The following is a 21,606-nucleotide window of genomic DNA, read 5'->3' as shown; positions in this document are numbered from 1 at the left end:
CCTGCTGCAATACTGACCATATGACTGCCCCACTGACCTCCTGCCACCATACAGACCATATGACTGCCCCACTGACCTCCTGCCACAGTACAGACCATATGACTGCCCCACTGACCTCCTGCCACCGTACAGACCATATGACTGCCCCACTGACCTCCTGCCACCATACAGACCATATGCCTGCCCCACTGACCTCCTGCCACCATACAGACCATATCACTGCCCCATTGATCTTTTGCCACCATACAGACCATATGCCTGCCCCACTGACCTCATGCCACCATATAGACCATATGACTGCCCCACTGACCTCCTGCTGCAATACTGACCATATGACTGCCCCACTGACCTCCAGCTGCAATACTGACCATATGACTGCCCCACTGACCTCCTGCCACCATACACACCATATGACTGCCGCACTGACCTCCTGCCACCATACAGGCCATATGACTGCCCCACTGACCTCCTGCCACAGTACAGACCATATGACTGCCCCACTGACCTCCTGCCACAGTACAGACCATATGACTGCCCCACTGACCTCCTGCCACCGTACAGACCATATGACTGCCCCACTGACCTCCTGCCACCATACAGACCATATGACTGCCCCACTGACCTCCTGCCACCATACAGACCATATGACTGCCCCACTGACCTCCTGCCACCATAGAGACCATATGACTGCCCCATTGAACTTTTGCCACCATGCACACCATATGACTGCCCCACTGACCTCCTGCCACCATACAGACCATATGCCTGCCCCACTGACCTCCTGCCACCATACAGACCATATCACTGCCCCATTGATCTTTTGCCACCATACAGACCATATGCCTGCCCCACTGACCTCATGCCACCATATAGACCATATGACTGCCCCACTGACCTCCTGCTGCAATACTGACCATATGACTGCCCCACTGACCTCCAGCTGCAATACAGACCATATGACTGCCCAACTGACCTCCTGCCACTATACACACCATATGACTGCCCCACTGACCTCCTGCCACCATACAGACCATATGACTGCCCCATTTACCTCCTGCCACCATACAGACCATATGACGGCCCCACTGACCTACTGCCACCATACAGACCATATGACTGCCCCACTGACCTCCTGCCACAGTACAGACCATATGACTGCCCCACTGACCTCATGCCACCATATAGACCATATGACTGCCCCACTGACCTCCTGCTGCAATACTGACCATATGACTGGCCCACTGACCTCCAGCTGCAATACAGACCATATGACTGCCCAACTGACCTCCTGCCACTATACACACCATATGACTGCCCCACTGACCTCCTGCCACCATACAGACCATATGACTGCCCCACTGACCTCCTGCTGCAATACTGACCATATGACTGCGCCACTGACCTCCTGCCACCATACAGACCATATGACTGCCCCACTGACCTTCTGCCACCATACAGACCACACGATTGGCCCACTGACCTCCTGGCACAATAAAGACCATATGACTGCCCCACTGACATTCTGCCTCCATACACACCGTATGACTGCCCCACTGACCTCCTGCCACCATACAGATCATATCACTGCCCCACAGACCTCCTGCTGCAATACTGACCATATGACTGCCCCACTGACCTCCTGCCACCATACAGACCATATCACTGCCCCACTGACCTCCTGCTGCAATACTGACCATATGACTGCGCCACTGACCTCCTGCCACCGTACAGACCATATGACTGCCCCACTGACCTCCTGCCACCATACAGACCAAATGACTGCCCCACTGACCTCCTGCCACCATACAGACCACATGACTGCCCCACTGACCTCCTGCCACCATAGAGACCATATGACTGCCCCATTGAACTTTTGCCACCATGCACACCATATGACTGCCCCACTGACCTCCTGCCACCATACAGACCATATGCCTGCCCCACTGACCTCCTGCCACCATACAGACCATATCACTGCCCCATTGATCTTTTGCCACCATACAGACCATATGCCTGCCCCACTGACCTCATGCCACCATATAGACCATATGACTGCCCCACTGACCTCCTGCTGCAATACTGACCATATGACTGCCCCACTGACCTCCAGCTGCAATACAGACCATATGACTGCCCAACTGACCTCCTGCCACTATACACACCATATGACTGCCCCACTGACCTCCTGCCACCATACAGACCATATGACTGCCCCATTGACCTCCTGCCACCATACAGACCATATGACTGCCCCACTGACCTACTGCCACCATACAGACCATATGACTGCCCCACTGACCTCCTGCCACAGTACAGACCATATGACTGCCCCACTGACCTCATGCCACCATATAGACCATATGACTGCCCCACTGACCTCCTGCTGCAATACTGACCATATGACTGCCCCACTGACCTCCAGCTGCAATACAGACCATATGACTGCCCAACTGACCTCCTGCCACTATACACACCATATGACTGCCCCACTGACCTCCTGCCACCATACAGACCATATGACTGCCCCACTGACCTCCTGCTGCAATACTGACCATATGACTGCGCCACTGACCTCCTGCCACCATACAGACCACACGATTGGCCCACTGACCTCCTGGCACCATAAAGACCATATGACTGCCCCACTGACATTCTGCCTCCATACACACCGTATGACTGCCCCACTGACCTCCTGCCACCATACAGATCATATCACTGCCCCACAGACCTCCTGCTGCAATACTGACCATATGACTGCCACACTGACCTCCTGCCACCATACAGACCATATCACTGCCCCACTGACCTCCTGCTGCAATACTGACCATATGACTGCGCCACTGACCTCCTGCCACCATACAGACCATATGACTGCCCCACTGACCTCCTGCCACCATACAGACCATACGACTGGCCCACTGACCTCCTGGCACCATAAAGACCATATGACTGCCCCACTGACATTCTGCCTCCATACACACCGTATGACTGCCCCACTGACCTCCTGCCACCATACAGACCATATGACTGCCCCACTGACCTCCTGCCACCATACAGGCCATATGACTGCCCCACTGACCTCCTGCCACAGTACAGACCATATGACTGCCCCACTGACCTCCTGCCACCGTACAGACCATATGACTGCCCCACTGACCTCCTGCCACCATACAGACCATATGCCTGCCCCACTGACCTCCTGCCACCATACAGACCATATCACTGCCCCATTGATCTTTTGCCACCATACAGACCTTATGCCTGCCCCACTGACCTCATGCCACCATATAGACCATATGACTGCCCCACTGACCTCCTGCTGCAATACTGACCATATGACTGCCCCACTGACCTCCAGCTGCAATACTGACCATATGACTGCCCCACTGACCTCCTGCCACCATACACAACATATGACTGCCGCACTGACCTCCTGCCACCATACAGGCCATATGACTGCCCCACTGACCTCCTGCCACAGTACAGACCATATGACTGCCCCACTGACCTCCTGCCACCGTACAGACCATATGACTGCCCCACTGACCTCCTGCCACCATACAGACCATATGACTGCCCCACTGACCTCCTGCCACCATACAGACCATATGACTGCCCCACTGACCTCCTGCCACCATAGAGACCATATCACTGCCCCATTGAACTTTTGCCACCATGCACACCATATGACTGCCCCACTGACCTCCTGCCACCATACAGACCATATGCCTGCCCCACTGACCTCCTGCCACCATACAGACCATATAACTGCCCCACTGACCTCCTGCTGCAATACTGACCATATGACTGCCCCACTGACCTCCTGCCACCATACAGACCATACGACTGGCCCACTGACCTCCTGGCACCATAAAGACCATATGACTGCCCCACTGACATTCTGCCTCCATACACACCGTATGACTGCCCCACTGACCTCCTGCCTCCATACACACCATATGACAGCCCCACTGACCTCCTGCCTCCATATACACAATATGACTGCCCCACTGACCTCCTGCCTCCATATACACAATATGACTGCCCCACTGACCTCCAACCACCATACACACCATACGACTGCCCCACTGATCTCCAACCACCATACACACCATATGACAGCCACATTGATGACCTGCGTCCATACACACCATATGACTGCCACACTGACGAGCTGCCACCATACACACCATATGACTGCCCCACTGACCTCCTGCCACCATACAGACCATATGACTGCCCCACTGACCTCCTGCCACCATACAGACCATATGACTGCCCCACTGACCTCCTGCCACCATACAGATCATATGACTGCCCCACTAACCTCCTGCTGCAATACTGACCATAGGACTGCCCCACTGACCTCCTGCCACCATACAGACCATATGACTGCCCCACTGACCTCCTGCTGCAATAATGACCCTATGACTGCCCCACTGACCTCCTGCCACCATACAGCCCATATCACTGCCCCACTGACCTCCTGCCACCATACAGCCCATATCACTGCCCCACTGACCTCCTGCCACCATACAGCCCATATCACTGCCCCACTGACCTCCTGCCACCATACAGCCCATATCACTGCTGTGGGGGGTCTGGAACGCAGACCGTAATGCGAATGTTGCCTGTATCCAAATTAAGAGGAAATATTATATAGAGTACTCATAGTTGAGAACCATAATGACCCACTATACACAGACTTAGTAAATCAGAATGAATTCTGTTTATTGTTGTACATTGCTAGTTTATATGCAAGTTGTAAAGAAGGCGTTTCCAAATGTTACCTGATGCCTGGTTACAAAGTACTTTTGGCAACTGTAAATAAACAAGCTTTTCTAAACAAAAGGTATCAACAAAACTGTTTGAAGTAGACATGGAAACAGTTACAGTGTGATAATACAGGTTTTGTTAATTACATTTCTTGTTTGGGAAGAACTGTAATCTTCAAAGTTCATCAGCAATTTGCACATCAAAAGAGGGGACATTGTTTCTACTTTTCACATAGACAAAACTGGTCCAGCCACCTACTGGGAGTCAGCACAAAGTTGGTAAGTTGGTATTCAGTAAGATAGCTGAATAAAATCTAATTAATCATACATTTAGTATTTTAAAATCAATATTCAAATAAACGCTTGAATATACCTTTTTACATATGATTCTATATCCAAATTCTACTAGCAACTTCCGGAATGTTTTACATATAATACATAACATTATGTAACCAAATAACTAATGTCACATTTATTACACTGTTTCCTTATCTTTCTTATGTTAGGTTATTGATTAATATTGATTGACCCCTATCATTCCCCCATTTGGACATCAGAGCCACCATTATCTCCTGGTTCTGTCACCCATAGGTGCCGGGTTCCCAGGTAGGAATGGTGCACTCTATGTCCATCAAGATATGAAGACATAATATCAAATATTGCAAGTCAATCAAGTTTACAATACAGTAATCTTAGATTTATCAACATCAATATCGTCATCGTCATATTAGACACTTAAAGGGGTGTAGAAAATCGGCATTCAGTCATAAAATTATTACCTTAATTGCAATATATATATATATACACATAAGATTATACTAGTCGGACGATTGCAGAGTAGTTGTTACTTCTGTTGCCTTAATTCGTTGGCATTTCCCGATTTCATTAGAGTCACAAGTAAAATTACAACATTCTTCAGCCAACGCAACATTTCTCACCTAAAACCGAGTTATATTCATCCAATGTGTATATTCAATGGTATCGCAATGGGGACAATATTCAAATAAATTAAGGAAGGTGTTTTCCTGAACAACATTGTCATCTACTTCATCACTATCATTGTGAACTATTGAGCGTATGTCTCGAAGAGTCTCTACAGGAGTGGGGACAGATAATAGAAAAGTCCGCAAAATGTCCTCTCCACTCCTGAGGTTGGGCATACACGTGTGGGAAATATTTGCCCATCCAGTCCATCGCTTGTCCATGTGGATCGTTCGTAGTGGTGTTTCCCAATAAGAAGACAGTCCAATAAGACAAATGCAGAAGTCAAAATCAAAATGTCCATTACCTCCCCCACCCAAACAACGCCGGGATCCCACCCATCACTTTTCCTCTGGCTCGGGAACTTTCTTGCAGTGGGAGGCATGTATCCACTTTTACAGAAGTAGGCGTTGACAACAGAACTTGGTATGGTCGTCAAACCTTGGGTCCAAGGCCTTTACTACGTGTCTTTTTGCGACCACCCAATCTCCAGGTGGCAAGAAATGAGTCCCCTCTAGGTTGTCAGGGTCTGGAATTGGGGAAAATACTAGATCGGGTGTTATTTTCAGTTTACGACATAGTTCTTGTACATATTCAATAACCTTATCACACCCCCGCTGTAGGGCCTGTGGATGGTACAGGCCTAATCTTGGCATAGAGCCAAACAACACTTCTTTTAACTTAAGCATATCATTTCAGTTCTTTCAACTTTGTCTAAACTCTGCGGGTGGTATGGAGTGTAAAACGCTTGTTCCACCCCAAGGCTGACATCACCTCTCGCATCACTTAACCTGTAAATTGTGTACCTCTGTCACTCTCAATTGTCTCTAGTACCCCAAATCTACATACAAGTTCTGACACAAGTTTAGCCACTGTACATTGTGCGATGGCTTTGAACAGGTCCACGCACACAAGGACGTACTCATACCTGCCTGATTTGGGAAGCTGGATGTAATCGATTTGTAATCTCTGAATAGGATACAGTGGTCACTTCACATGCCTTCACATATGCCTTCGCCAACCTGTCCAACCCTGGAGCATACCATACCTTGTCCATAACAGAAACCATGGCATTCCGAGAGGCATGCACTTTCCCGTGAGCTAGGACGGCAAGGTGGGTGTAGGCAGCCGCTGGTACATCATCTACGTCCCGTAGGTTTCCAAATCCCAAATCAACAAGAGTGGTGGGACCAAGATCCAACTTACAGCACAAGGGGTCTTGCGTCCTGTCCTAGGAGAGCTGCAGCCTTGGCTGCCCTATCCCCCTGTTCTCTGGTGACTGCCCCTGCGTGTGTGCTTTAACCTTTATTATGGCCACCTGTCCTGGCAACATGATAGCTTAATGGGCTTGCCTTGTGCCGTGAGAAAGCTCCTGGACCGCCAGATGGGTCCATAATCGTGTGCAGTACCAAAGGCGTACCTGGAATCAGTGTAGATATTAGTAGTGGTATATTTTTCAATCGTACAGGCCTCATTTCCTGCGCTGACATGTGTGGCGGCAGTGGTTTTTGTACAAGCATCTCATTCAGTGTGACTACTTCAAAACCTGTTACAAACCTTCCTTCGTCATTCAGGTATCTAGATCCATCCACAAACATTTCAAGGTGGGGGTTTAGGAGGGGTTTGTCAGTGACATGTGCGAACCCAGCTGTCACAATCATGCTGGTGTTCTGCGTCAAAAGGCCTCCTCTTCATCAGTCAGAGGATTTGCAAAAAGCTGGTCCTCTGTACTTACTCCCCCATTTGAATCAGTGTCACCTAATGGCAATAAGGTGGCCAGATTCAAAGTGGTGCAACATTGAAAGGAGACATTGGATGAAGAGTGTAAATGCAAGTTCCATTTTGATCCGTCTAGCAAGAGACAGATGTCTACGGCTTACCTGTGTCAGGATACCATGTATGTCATGTGGGGTGTAGATCACCATGGTGTGATCTAAGAAGTTTCTCTTTGCTGGCTTTGCAGCCATTCTACTCTGATGGAGGAAACACAAAAGGCTTAGTGATGCATTGAGGTAACTATTTGTGTCAGCAGTACATAAAAGAAAATAAAAAACAAATCATCAACATATTACAAGAGGGCGGTGCCCTCGGGAATTGGCCAGGCGTCTAATACCAGTTTCATGAATCTGGTGAACTGGTATTGGGCTATACTGTGCCCCTTGTGGCAGCACTATCCAACAGTACTGCTTTCCTCTGAAATTAAATACAAACAAATACAGACAGTCTGTCGAGGTCCGTCTGACTGGTAGCCCAAAGGCTCAAAGGAACGACACTAAGAACTTGTTTCTCTGCGTGCGTAAAAGTGAAGACAGGTAGAGGTGTCGCTAGGTCTGCTGCCATCCGACCGAAGGTCGGGTGACTTTCAGACCTGGGGTGTATACGAGCCTCACCGGACGAGTGAAGTTCGATACAAGATCCCAAGGATCCCATCATTTCGGTTCCCAATATGCTTTCAGGACTTTCCAGCACAAGGAAGCGCATGAGGCATCGTGACCCTTTAAACATTACCTCTAGTGGTTCAGTTTCTGCCAGCTGAATCGGCACTCCTGAAACCCTTTGCACCAATTACTGCTAGACAATCAGGCTGGTATTCTATTTAAAATAGATCAGAACCTTGTAGCAAAAAAAATTTAAAATTAAAAATTTAGAAATTGCTGACCTGCAATACCTGGATCACCTATGTCAGATATCCAGTTCCTTGGGCTAAGCAATGACTCAGGAATTGGAGTTTGTCTTGGAGTGGCTTACTATTTGTCAGGACCTGCGGAAAGCTGAGTTTCTGCAGTGGCTATCAAGACAAATACATGAGCCGGATCTACCAAGAGAGCAGTTAGTTTACAAAACCTCCTCTGAACTGTCACTTGAGGTCTCAACCCGTACCGATCCATCCGGTGAAAATTTGATGGATGCAGATAAGGCTTGTAAGATATTAGTACAAATAACAGACATGAATTACAACAAGGCAGAATAATCCACAAACATGTATTCATATTGGAATATGATATTCTTTAAGCAAATTCATTATTAATCTGATCCTGCCTGCAATGTCTCATCAAATTTGAGAAGAAAAAAATTTCCTAACTGCCCAAGCTCCTCACCCCCTCCTTTGTAGACAAAAGAAGGATGAAACATTACCTACTTTTACATTATCTAGCTCCACTCCTTCGATGCTGGTCGTTTGCATGTCTCTCCTACAGAACATTCTTTCAGAGACAGTGCAGTACTAACAGCATTTAGCAGTGATATAGACGTCCAACCAATCACAGAACTGACATTTACACAAAAAGCAAAAATATATATATATATATATCTTAAAATCCCTATGTTCTCTATTTTTAAGACGGTATAATTCACATAATTCATTACAAGTTTCTTATTTCATCAGCGTCTTTCTTCCTTTCTATGACACTGAATTTTATCTCTACGAAACAATAGCTAAGATATTAATAAGCAACTAAAACATTCAGACTTCAAACAGCATTAATTATTAGTAATTACTAGACGTATACTTCTCTCCTAGGCTGGTCTGTGTTGAGGGTGGAAGAACACCTCTTCCTATTGTTCTTCCCTCCCATCTCCTTACATCACCTAGCTCCACCCCCTGTGGTCTGGCTCAGCGTTTGGTCTTTCTTGCCTCATTTAGTTTCTAGCCACCGGACAGTATACACCATATAACACAATCTAACTCTCATACGGGCCCTTCATTAATACACACACATAAAGACAAAAACATTTGCATGTCAGTTACTACTTTTTAAGTGTCAGTACTTCCTCACTTGTCTAAAAGTGTCGGTACTTCCCAACCCTGCTTATTTCCCTCGTCTCTACTAATTCTCTTATGTTTATTTTTATCCCAATCTGTGCCACAATAGTCTTTCACATAATTTTAGATTATAGTTCCCACTGCCTTCCCTGTTTTACATCTGCTTCTATATCACCCTCCGCTCCCTGCATCTCTTTCTTGTCCTCATGCTTCCACTCACTAGCCTAGGATCTAGTGAGCATAGGCATAACCGGTTTGCACCGAGGAGCTCCGCAAGCAGGGCAGCTCTCTCTCCAATCCGGGTTCTGTTGTCCACAATGCCAGCAGGTCCATCCCTCCAGTCCAATGTTTGACCTTGGAGTGGATGACTTGGCATAGGGTGGGGGGGAGGAGACGGTTGGAATTGAGATGAAGGAGGGGGTGAAGGTTGAAGAGGGAAATGACCCCACAATGAGAGAACATTATATACCTGTGTCTTGAATTCTTTTCTCATTTCATTTTTAGCTATTGAACAGTATATATATATACATATATATATATATATATATATATATACAATACAACATACTTCCTATGTAGCCAAATATAACCAATTCTTAATTCACATTTCTTTGCAAAGACAAGTAGGTCTTCTAAAGCCCAGTACTCCCCACCCTTTGAAATGTATCTTATCTTCTATAGAACACAGAAACTTCTCCAGACAAATAGCTGTATAACTGGTTCCACCGCCTGTAAACATCTTCTAAACTGCAAATTCACACTCACTAAGGGGGGTTTTATTCATTCCTATACGGACTGATAGTATGTGAAGTAGAAATTGGGATTGTATTTACTGTACACCAGACTTCCAATAATGAGCGAATTATGTATAGATAAGAAAAACTCTTAGTACCGCGGTTTTTACACAATTCGCTCAGAATAGGCTACCCAATGACAAACACAATACAACTTATGCCCATTTCTACCCACATACTGATATTCACCACCCTGCGACCATTCAGCGGCCAATATATTATAGGGGGCTTTATTCCACCCTGGCATAATTAACAATTCATCGGACACGTCTTTGTTCTTAGCTACCGACATTTTCGTACTATTTCGGATTTTCTTAAACAGCGACATTTTCACACTATGCCAGATTATCACAAGAAATTCTTCAAATATCAGTTTATCAAAATTTTCCTTAAAAACAAACTAGTGTATTACTCTCTGCGTAATCCTGTTCACAGCGCTATTAATGTATTGCTGCAAGGAGCAAGACTTAGTTCAAATTACGCTTTATAGAGAGTAAGACACTATAAAAGGTTCATACTGTAGTTGATTGGGACCCTAATAAGTGGGATGGGGACCAATATTCATTTGCCAATTTCTTTAGCTATCTTTCACACCTTATCCTCTTTACCAGCAGTATGGACAATGGCTGGCGGTTTATGTACACCAAGAGGCTTATTATTTTGTATTCTTTCACACACATAAAACAATTGTGTTTCACTATTTTCTGTGCAGTCTTTTACTATTTCTCTAGCTGATTTCCATATAGGCATACTACTTGCCCTGTACGTTTCCCATATTGTCTGTTCCTTTATCTAAACCGGCGTCTCTGATATCTTTCATATGCTTTTTCCCGTACTATTGCCAGAACTCATAGTTAAAGGTTCCCGCTTTTCTAAGTCCTATCTTTCTATATTTTATCGTACGTCTCCCCCTTCCCTTTCTCTTATGGACTTACCTCTTGATTTACCACTGTAACACAGCATTGAGGATGCATACGGCTTTCCTCAGATAAATCTGGCGGTCCCTTCTGCCAAGTCCGAAACTGGCAGGATAACTATTTATTTTATTTCCCACTATTCATCACTAAGTAAACAGGACCTGATATCACCTAGTAAACTAAGGACCCCTGGTCCCTGGTCCTGGAATAGTTTTACGGACTCCTTAAGGGGGGGGTTAGGGGATTTCTGGTGATATTATAACAGACTCAGTAAAAGCAAATTATGGCTAACATGACACAGACTATCAACGTACAGATTTCAACAATTACTACAGGCAACATGGCAATATACACACAAGGGTTCTTCCGTCTAGCACGGTTACTAAGAACACCGTAAATAACAGGCAGAAGCGTCCTATATAACATACAGCAACTCACCCCCTGTCGACACGAGACTTGAAGTCAGGAGAGCCCAGAGCTTGAGTGGTAAGTCAAGAGCTTACCGTATACCGGTGTTTTGTAGATCTGGGGTCCCGTGGCCTCTCGTCCGGCTGGTCGGCAGGTAGTGTCGTCAGGTATCGGCTGCAGGTAAGGAGTTAGCTTCTGCCCCACGTTGGGCGCCAAATAAACTGTGGGGGGTCTGGAACGCAGACCGTAATGCGAATGTTGCCTGTATCCAAATTAAGAGGAAATATTATATAGAGTACTCATAGTTGAGAACCATAATGACCCACTATACACAGACTTAGTAAATCAGAATGAATTCTGTTTATTGTTGTACATTGCTAGTTTATATGCAAGTTGTAAAGAAGGCGTTTCCAAATGTTACCTGATGCCTGGTTACAAAGTACTTTTGGCAACTGTAAATAAACAAGCTTTTCTAAACAAAAGGTATCAACAAAACTGTTTGAAGTAGACATGGAAACAGTTACAGTGTGATAATACAGGTTTTGTTAATTACATTTCTTGTTTGGGAAGAACTGTAATCTTCAAAGTTCATCAGCAATTTGCACATCAAAAGAGGGGACATTGTTTCTACTTTTCACATAGACAAAACTGGTCCAGCCACCTACTGGGAGTCAGCACAAAGTTGGTAAGTTGGTATTCAGTAAGATAGCTGAATAAAATCTAATTAATCATACATTTAGTATTTTAAAATCAATATTCAAATAAACGCTTGAATATACCTTTTTACATATGATTCTATATCCAAATTCTACTAGCAACTTCCGGAATGTTTTACATATAATACATAACATTATGTAACCAAATAACTAATGTCACATTTATTACACTGTTTCCTTATCTTTCTTATGTTAGGTTATTGATTAATATTGATTGACCCCTATCACTGCCCCACTGACCTCCTGCCACCATACAGCCCATATCACTGCCCCACTGACCTCCTGCCACCATACAGACCATATCACTGCCCCACTGACCTCCTGCCACCATAGAGACCATATGACTGCCGCACTGACCTCCTGCCACCATACAGAACATATCACTGCCGCACTGACCTCCTGCCACCATACACACCATATGACTGCCCCACTGACCTCCTGCTGCAATACTGACCATATGACTGCCCCACTGACCTCCTGACACCATGCAGACCATATCACTGCCCCACTGACCTCCTGCCACCATAGAGACCATATGACTGCCCCACTGACCTCCTGCCACCATACAGACCATATGACTGCCCCACTGACCTCCTGCCACCATACAGCCCATATCACTGCCCCACTGACCTCCTGCCACCATACAGCCCATATCACTGCCCCACTGACCTCCTGCCACCATACAGACCATATCACTGCCCCACTGACCTCCTGCCACCATAGAGACCATATGACTGCCGCACTGACCTCCTGCCACTATACAGACCATATGACTGTCCCACTGACCTCCTGCGAACAAACAGGCCATATGTAAGCCCCATTGACCTGCTGCTGTACAGACCATATGACTGCCCCACTGACCTCCTGCCACAGTACAGACCATATGACTGCCCCACTGACCTCCTGCCACCATACAGACCTTATGACTGCCCCACTGACCTCCTGCCACCATACAGACCATATGACTGCCCCACTGACCTCCTGCCACCATACAGACCATATGACTGCCCCACTGACCTCCTGCCACCATACACACCATATGACTGCCCCACTGACCTCCTGCCACCATACAGACCATATGACTGCCCCACTGACCTCCTGCCACCATACAATGTGACTGCCCCACTGACCTCCTGCCACCATACAGACCATATGACTGCCCCACTGACCTCCCGCCACCATACAGACCATATGACTGCCCCACTGACCTCCTGCTACCATACAGACCATATGACTGCCCCACTGACCTCCTGCCACCTCCTGCAACAATGACTTTCATGATGGTAAGGGGAAAACAGTTATAAACTACAAGAAAGTAAACTACTGGTGACAGGACAAAATTGTTTGATAATTCCTATGCATAAATGGAGGTGTGCAGCCTCTACAAAGGGGAGGAGCCATCATAAAGGGGAGGGACCTGTAGAACAGCTTTGACATTAAATACACGGTAATATATTAAACACAATCCACAATCCGTGTAGAAACACTAGGTGGCAGCAACACACCATTGCATTGTACTAGTGAGAGCCTTAGTAGTGCAATGTCGCCACCTAGTGGTATTAGATACTGATTACAAACTAATACAAACACAAGTGTAATCAGTGATTTTTTATAAATCGTTCTTCTGCTCAGCGATCCTGTCTGCACCGTGTATATAGTGCATCCCTTATATATAATACATCACTCAAGTATAAATAGGGGGAAATAAGATTATATGGGAACAATGGATACCTTACCTCCACAATACACTGTGCATGCAGAGACCCCTCCGCCATGCAGACCATATGACGGCCCCACAGACCTCCTGCCACCATACACACCATATGACTGCCCCACTGACCTCCTGCTGCAATACTGACCATATGATTGCCCGACTGACCTCCTGCCACCATACAGACCATATCACTGGCCCATTGATCTCCTGCCACCATACAGACCATATGCCCACCCCACTGACCTCCCGCCACCATACAGACCATATGACTGCCCTACTGACCTCCTGCTGCAATACTGACCATATGACTGCCCCACTAACCTCCTGCCACCATACAGACCATATGACTGCCTCGTTTGCCTCCTCCTGCAATACTAACCATATGACTGCCCCACTGACCTCCTGCCACCATACAGACCATATGACTGCCTCGTTTGCCTCCTGCTGCAATACTGACCATATGATTGCCGCACTGACCTCCTGCTACAATACTGACCATATGACTGCCCCACTGACCTCCTGCCACCATACACACCATATGACTGCCCCACTGACCTCCTGCCACCATACAGACCATATGCCTGCCCCACTGACCTCCTGCCACCATACACACCATATCACTGCCCCACTGACCTCCTGCTGCAATACTGACCATATGACTGCCCCACTGACCTCCTGCCACCATTCAGACCATATGACTGCCCCACTGACCTCCTGCTGCAATACTGACCATATGACTCCCCCACTGACCTCCTGCCACCATACAGACCATATGACTGCCCCACTGACCTCCTGCTGCAATACTGACCATATGACTGCGCCACTGACCTCCTGCCACCATACAGACCATATGACTGCCCCACTGACCTTCTGCCACCATACAGACCACACGACTGCCCCACTGACCTCCTGCCACCATACAGACCATATGACTGCCCCACTGACCTCCTGCCACCATACAGACCATATGACTGCCCCACTGACCTCCTGCCACCATACACACCATATGACTGCCCCACTGACCTCCTGCCACCATACAGACCATATGACTGCCCCACTGACCTCCTGCCACCATACAGACCATATGACTGCCCCACTGACCTCCTGCCACCATACAGATCATATGATTGCCCCACTGACCTCCTGCTACAATAATGACCATATGACTGCCCCACTGACCTCCTGCTGCAATACTGACCATAGGACTGCCCCACTGACCTCCTGCCACCATACAGACCATATGACTGCCACACTGACCTCCTGCTACAATAATGACCATATGACTGCCCCACTGACCTCCTGCTGCAATACTGACCATATGACTGCCCCACTGACCTCCTGCCACCATACAGCCCATATCACTGCCCCACTGACCTCCTGCCACCATACAGCCCATATCACTGCCCCACTGACCTCCTGCCACCATACAGCCCATATTACTGCCCCACTGACCTCCTGCCACCATACAGCCCATATAACTGCCCCACTGACCTCCTGCCACCATACAGCCCATATCACTGCCCCACTGACCTCCTGCCACCATACAGACCATATCACTGCCCCACTGACCTCCGGCCACCATACAGACCATATGACTGCCGCACTGACCTCCTGCCACCATAGAGACCATATGACTGCCGCACTGACCTCCTGCCACCATACAGAACATATCACTGCCGCACTGACCTCCTGCCACCAAACACACCATATGACTGCCCCACTGACCTCCTGCTGCAATACTGACCATATGAGTGCCCCACTGACCTCCTGCCACCATGCAGACCATATCACTGCCCCACTGACCTCCTGCCACCATAGAGACCATATGACTGCCCCACTGACCTCCTGCCACCATACAGACCATATGACTGCCACACTGACCTCCTGCCACCATACAGACCATATGACTGTCCCACTGACATCCTGCGAACAAACAGGCCATATGTAAGCCCCATTGACCTGCTGCTGTACAGACCATATGACTGCCCCACTGACCTCCTGCCACAGTACAGATCATATGACTGCCCCACTGACCTCCTGCCACCATACAGACCTTATGACTGCCCCACTGACCTCCTACCTCCATATACACAATATGACTGCCCCACTGACCTCCTGCCTCCATATACACAATATGACTGCCCCACTGACCTCCAACCACCATACACACCATACGACTGCCCCACTGATCTCCAACCACCATACACACCATATGACAGCCACATTGATGACCTGCGTCCATACACACCATATGACTGCCCCACTGACGAGCTGCCACCATACACACCATATGACTGCCCCACTGACCTCCTGCCACCATACAGACCATATGACTGCCCCACTGACCTCCTGCCACCATACAGACCATATGACTGCCCCACTGACCTCCTGCCACCATACAGATCATATGACTGCCCCACTAACATCCTGCTGCAATACTGACCATAGGACTGCCCCACTGACCTCCTGCCACCATACAGCCCATATCACTGCCCCACTGACCTCCTGACACCATACAGCCCATATCACTGCCCCACTGACCTCCCGCCACCATACAGCCCATATCACTGCCCCACTGACCTCCTGCCACCATACAGCCCATATCACTGCCCCACTGACCTCCTGCCACCATACAGCCCATATCACTGCCCCACTGACCTCCTGCCACCATACAGCCCATATCACTGCCCCACTGACCTCCTGCCACCATACAGCCCATATCACTGCCCCACTGACCTCCTGCCACCATAGAGACCATATGACTGCCGCACTGACCTCCTGCCACCATACAGAACATATCACTGCCGCACTGACCTCCTACCACCATACACACCATATGACTGCCCCACTGACCTCCTGCTGCAATACTGACCATATGACTGCCCCACTGACCTCCTGCCACCATGCAGACCATATCACTGCCCCACTGACCTCCTGCCACCATACAGACCTTATGACTGCCCCACTGATCTCCTGCCACCATACAGACCATATGACTGCCCCACTGACCTCCTGCCACCATACAGACCATATGACTGCCCCACTGACCTCCTGCCACCATACACACCATATGACTGCCCCACTGACCTCCTGCCACCATACACACCATATGACTGCCCCACTGACCTCCTGCCACCATACAATGTGACTGCCCCACTGACCTCCTGCCACCATACAGACCATATGACTTCCCCACTGACCTCCAGCCACCATACAGACCATATGACTGCCCCACTGACCTCCTGCTACCATACAGACCATATGACTGCCCCACTGACCTCCTGCCACCTCCTGCAAAAATGACTTTCATGATGGTAAGGGGAAAACAGTTATAAACTACAAGAAAGTAAACTACTGGTGACAGGACAAAATTGTTTGATAATTCCTATGCATAAATGGAAGTGTGCAGCCTCTACAAAGGGGAGGAGCCATCATAAAGGGGAGGGACCTGTAGAACAGCTTTGACATTAAATACACGGTAATATATTAAACACAATCCACATTCCGTGTAGAAACACTAGGTGGCAGCAACACACCACTGCATTGTACTAGAGAGTGCCTAGGCGGTGCAATGTCGCCACCTGGTGGTAGAAGATACTGATTACAAAATGATGCAAGCACAAGTGTAATCCGTGATTTTTTATAAATCGTTCTTCTGCTCAGCGATCCTGTCTGCACCGTGTATATAGTGCATCCCTTATATATAATACATCACTCAAGTATAAATAGGGGGAAATAAGATTATATGGGAACAATGGATACATTACCTCCACAATACACTGTGCATGCAGAGACCCCTCCGCCATGCAGACCATATGACTGCCCCACTGACCTCCTGCCACCATACAGACTATATGACTGCCCCACAGACCTCCTGCCTCCATACACACCATATGACTGCCCCACTGACCTCCTGCTGCAATACTGACCATATGACTGCCCCATTGACCTCCTGCCACCATACGCACCATATGACTGCCTCACTGACCTCCTGCCACCATACAGACCAAATGACTGCCCCACTGACCTCCTGCTGCAATACTGATGATACGACTGCCCCACTGACCTCCAGCCTCCTTATACACCATATGACTGCCCCATTGACCTCCCGCCACCATACGCACCATATGACTTCCCAACTGACCTCCAGCCACCATACACACCACATGACGGCCCCACTGACCTCCAGCCACCATACACACCACATGACGGCCACACTGACCTCCAGCCACCATACACACCATATGACGGCCACACTGAGCTCCTGCCTCCATACACACCATATGACGGCCACACTGAGCTCCTGCCTCCATACACACCATATGACGGCCACACTGACCTCCTGCCTCCATACAGACCATAAGACTTCCCCACTGACCTCCTGTCACCATACAGACCATATGACTGCCCCACTGACGTCCCGCCACCATACACACCATATGATGGCCACACTGACCTCCTGCCTCCATACACACCATATGACTGCCCCACTGAACTCCTGCCTCCATACACACCACATGACTGCCCAATTGACGACCTGCCACCATACAGACCATAAGACTGCCCCACTGACCTCCTGCCACCATACAGACCATATGACTGCCCCACTGACCTCCTGCCACCATACAGATCATATGACTGCCCCACTGACCTCCTGCCACCATACAGACCATATGACTGCCACACTGACCTCCTGCGGCAATAATGACCATATCACTGCCCCACTGACCTCCTGCCACCATACAGCCCATATCACTGCCCCACTGACCTCCTGCCACCATACAGCCCATATCACTGCCCCACTGACCTCCTGCCACCATACAGCCCCTATCACTGCCCCACTGACCTCCTGCCACCATACAGCCCCTATCACTGCCCCACTGACCTCCTGCCACCATACAGCCCATATCACTGCCCCACAGACCTCCTGCCACCATACAGCCCATATCACTGCCCCACTGACCTCCTGCCACCATACAGACAATATCACTGCCCCACTGACCTCCTGCCACCATAGAGACCATATGACTGCCGCACTGACCTCCTGCCACCATACAGAACATATCACTGCCCAACTGACCTCCTGCCACTATACAGACCATATGACTGCCCCACTGACCTCCTGCCACCATACACACCATATGACTGCCCCACTGACCTCCTGCCACCATACAGACCATATGACTGCCCCACTGACCTCCTGGCACCATACAATGTGACTGCCCCACTGACCTCCTGCCACTATACAGACCATATGACTGCCCCACTGACCTCCTCCCACCATACACACCATATGACTGCCCCACTGACCTCCTGCCACCATACAGACCATATGACTGCCCCACTGACCTCCTGCCACCATACAATGTGACTGCCCCACTGACCTCCTGCCACCATACAGACCATATGACTGCCCCACTGACCTCCCGCCACCATACACACCATATGACTGCCGCACTGACCTCCTGCCACCATACAGACCATATGACTGCCCCACTGACCTCCCGCCACCATACAGACCATATGACTGCCCCACTGACCTCCTGCCACCATACAGACCATATGACTGCCCCACTGACCTCCTGCCACCATACAGACCATATGACTGCCCCACTGACCTCCTGCCACCTCCTGCAAAAATGACTTTCATGATGGTAAGGGGAAAACAGTTATAAACTACAGGAAAGTAAACTACTGGTGACAGGACAAAATTGTTTGATAATTCCTATGCATAAATGGAGGTGTGCAGCCTCTACAAAGGGGAGGAGCCATCATAAAGGGGAGGGACCTGTAGAACAGCTTTGACATTAAATACACGGTAATATATTAAACACAATCCACATTCCGTGTAGAAACACTAGGTGGCAGCAACACACCATTGCATTGTACTAGTGAGAGCCTTAGTAGTGCAATGTCGCCACCTAGTGGTAGTAGATACTGATTACAAACTAATACAAACACAAGTGTAATCAGTGATTTTTTATAAATCGTTCTTCTGCTCAGCGATCCTGTCTGCACCGTGTATATAGTGCATCCCTTATATATAATACATCACTCAAGTATAAATAGGGGGAAATAAGATTATATGGGAACAATGGATACCTTACCTCCACAATACACTGTGCATGCAGAGACGCCTCCGCCATGCAGACCATATGACTGCCCCACAGACCTCCTGCCACCATACACACCATATGACTGCCCCACTGACCTCCTGCTGCAATACTGACCATATGATTGCCCCACTGACCTCCTGCCACCATACAGACCATATCACTGGCCCATTGATCTCCTGCCACCATACAGACCATATGCCCGCCCCACTGACCTCCCGCCACCATACAGACCATATGACTGCCCTACTGACCTCCTGCTGCAATACTGACCATATGACTGCCCCACTGACCTCCTGCCACCATACAGACCATATGACTGCCTCGTTTGCCTCCTGCTGCAATACTAACCATATGACTGCCCCACTGACCTCCTGCCACCATACAGACCATATGACTGCCTCGTTTGCCTCCTGCTGCAATACTGACCATATGATTGCCGCACTGACCTCCTGCTGCAATACTGACCATATGACTGCCCCACTGACCTCCTGCCACCATACAGACCATATGACTGCCCCACTGACCTCCTGCCACCATACAGACCATATCACTGCCCCATTGATCTCCTGCCACCATACACACCATATGACTGCCCCACTGACCTCCTGCCACCATACAGACCATATGCCTGCCCCACTGACCTCCTGCCACCATACACACCATATCACTGCCCCACTGACCTCCTGCTGCAATACTGAGCATATGACTGCCCCACTGACCTCCTGCCACCATTCAGACCATATGACTGCCCCAGTGACGTCCTGCTGCAATACTGACCATATGACTCCCCCACTGACCTCCTGCCACCATACAGACCATATGACTGCCCCACTGACCTCCTGCCACCATACAGACCATATGACTGCCCCACTGACCTCCTGCCACCATACAGACCATATGCCTGCCCCACTGACCTCCTGCCACCATACAGACCATATGCCTGCCCCACTGACCTCCTGCCACCATACACACCATATCACTGCCCCACTGACCTCCTGCTGCAATACTGAGCATATGACTGCCCCACTGACCTCCTGCCACCATTCAGACCATATGACTGCCCCAGTGACGTCCTGCTGCAATACTGACCATATGACTCCCCCACTGACCTCCTGCCACCATACAGACCATATGACTGCCCCACTGACCTCCTGCCACCATACAGACCATATGACTGCCCCACTGACCTCCTGCCAATATACAGACCATATGACTGCCCCACTGACCTCCTGCCAACATACACACCATATGACAGCCACATTGATGACCTGCGTCCATACACACCATATGACTGCCCCACTGACGAGCTGCCACCATACAAACCATATGACTGCCCCACTGACCTCCTGCAACCATACAGACCATATGACTGCCCCACTGACCTCCTGCCACCATACAGACCATATGACTGCCCCACTGACA

At 48.8% G+C, this 21,606-nt stretch overlaps 1 pseudogene; it reads right to left on the bottom strand.

Moving 5' to 3' along the window:
- LOC136577127 (sulfotransferase 1A1-like) overlaps window positions 1–21,606 on the bottom strand; it is a 102,853-nt pseudogene that overhangs the window by 59,256 nt on the left and 21,991 nt on the right.

Source organism: Eleutherodactylus coqui, chromosome 8, assembly GCF_035609145.1.
Source record: "Eleutherodactylus coqui strain aEleCoq1 chromosome 8, aEleCoq1.hap1, whole genome shotgun sequence".
NCBI lineage: Eukaryota > Metazoa > Chordata > Amphibia > Anura > Eleutherodactylidae > Eleutherodactylus > Eleutherodactylus coqui.
Note: the sequence above shows the minus strand (reverse complement) of the source record. Positions and strands in the feature narration are given on the sequence as shown.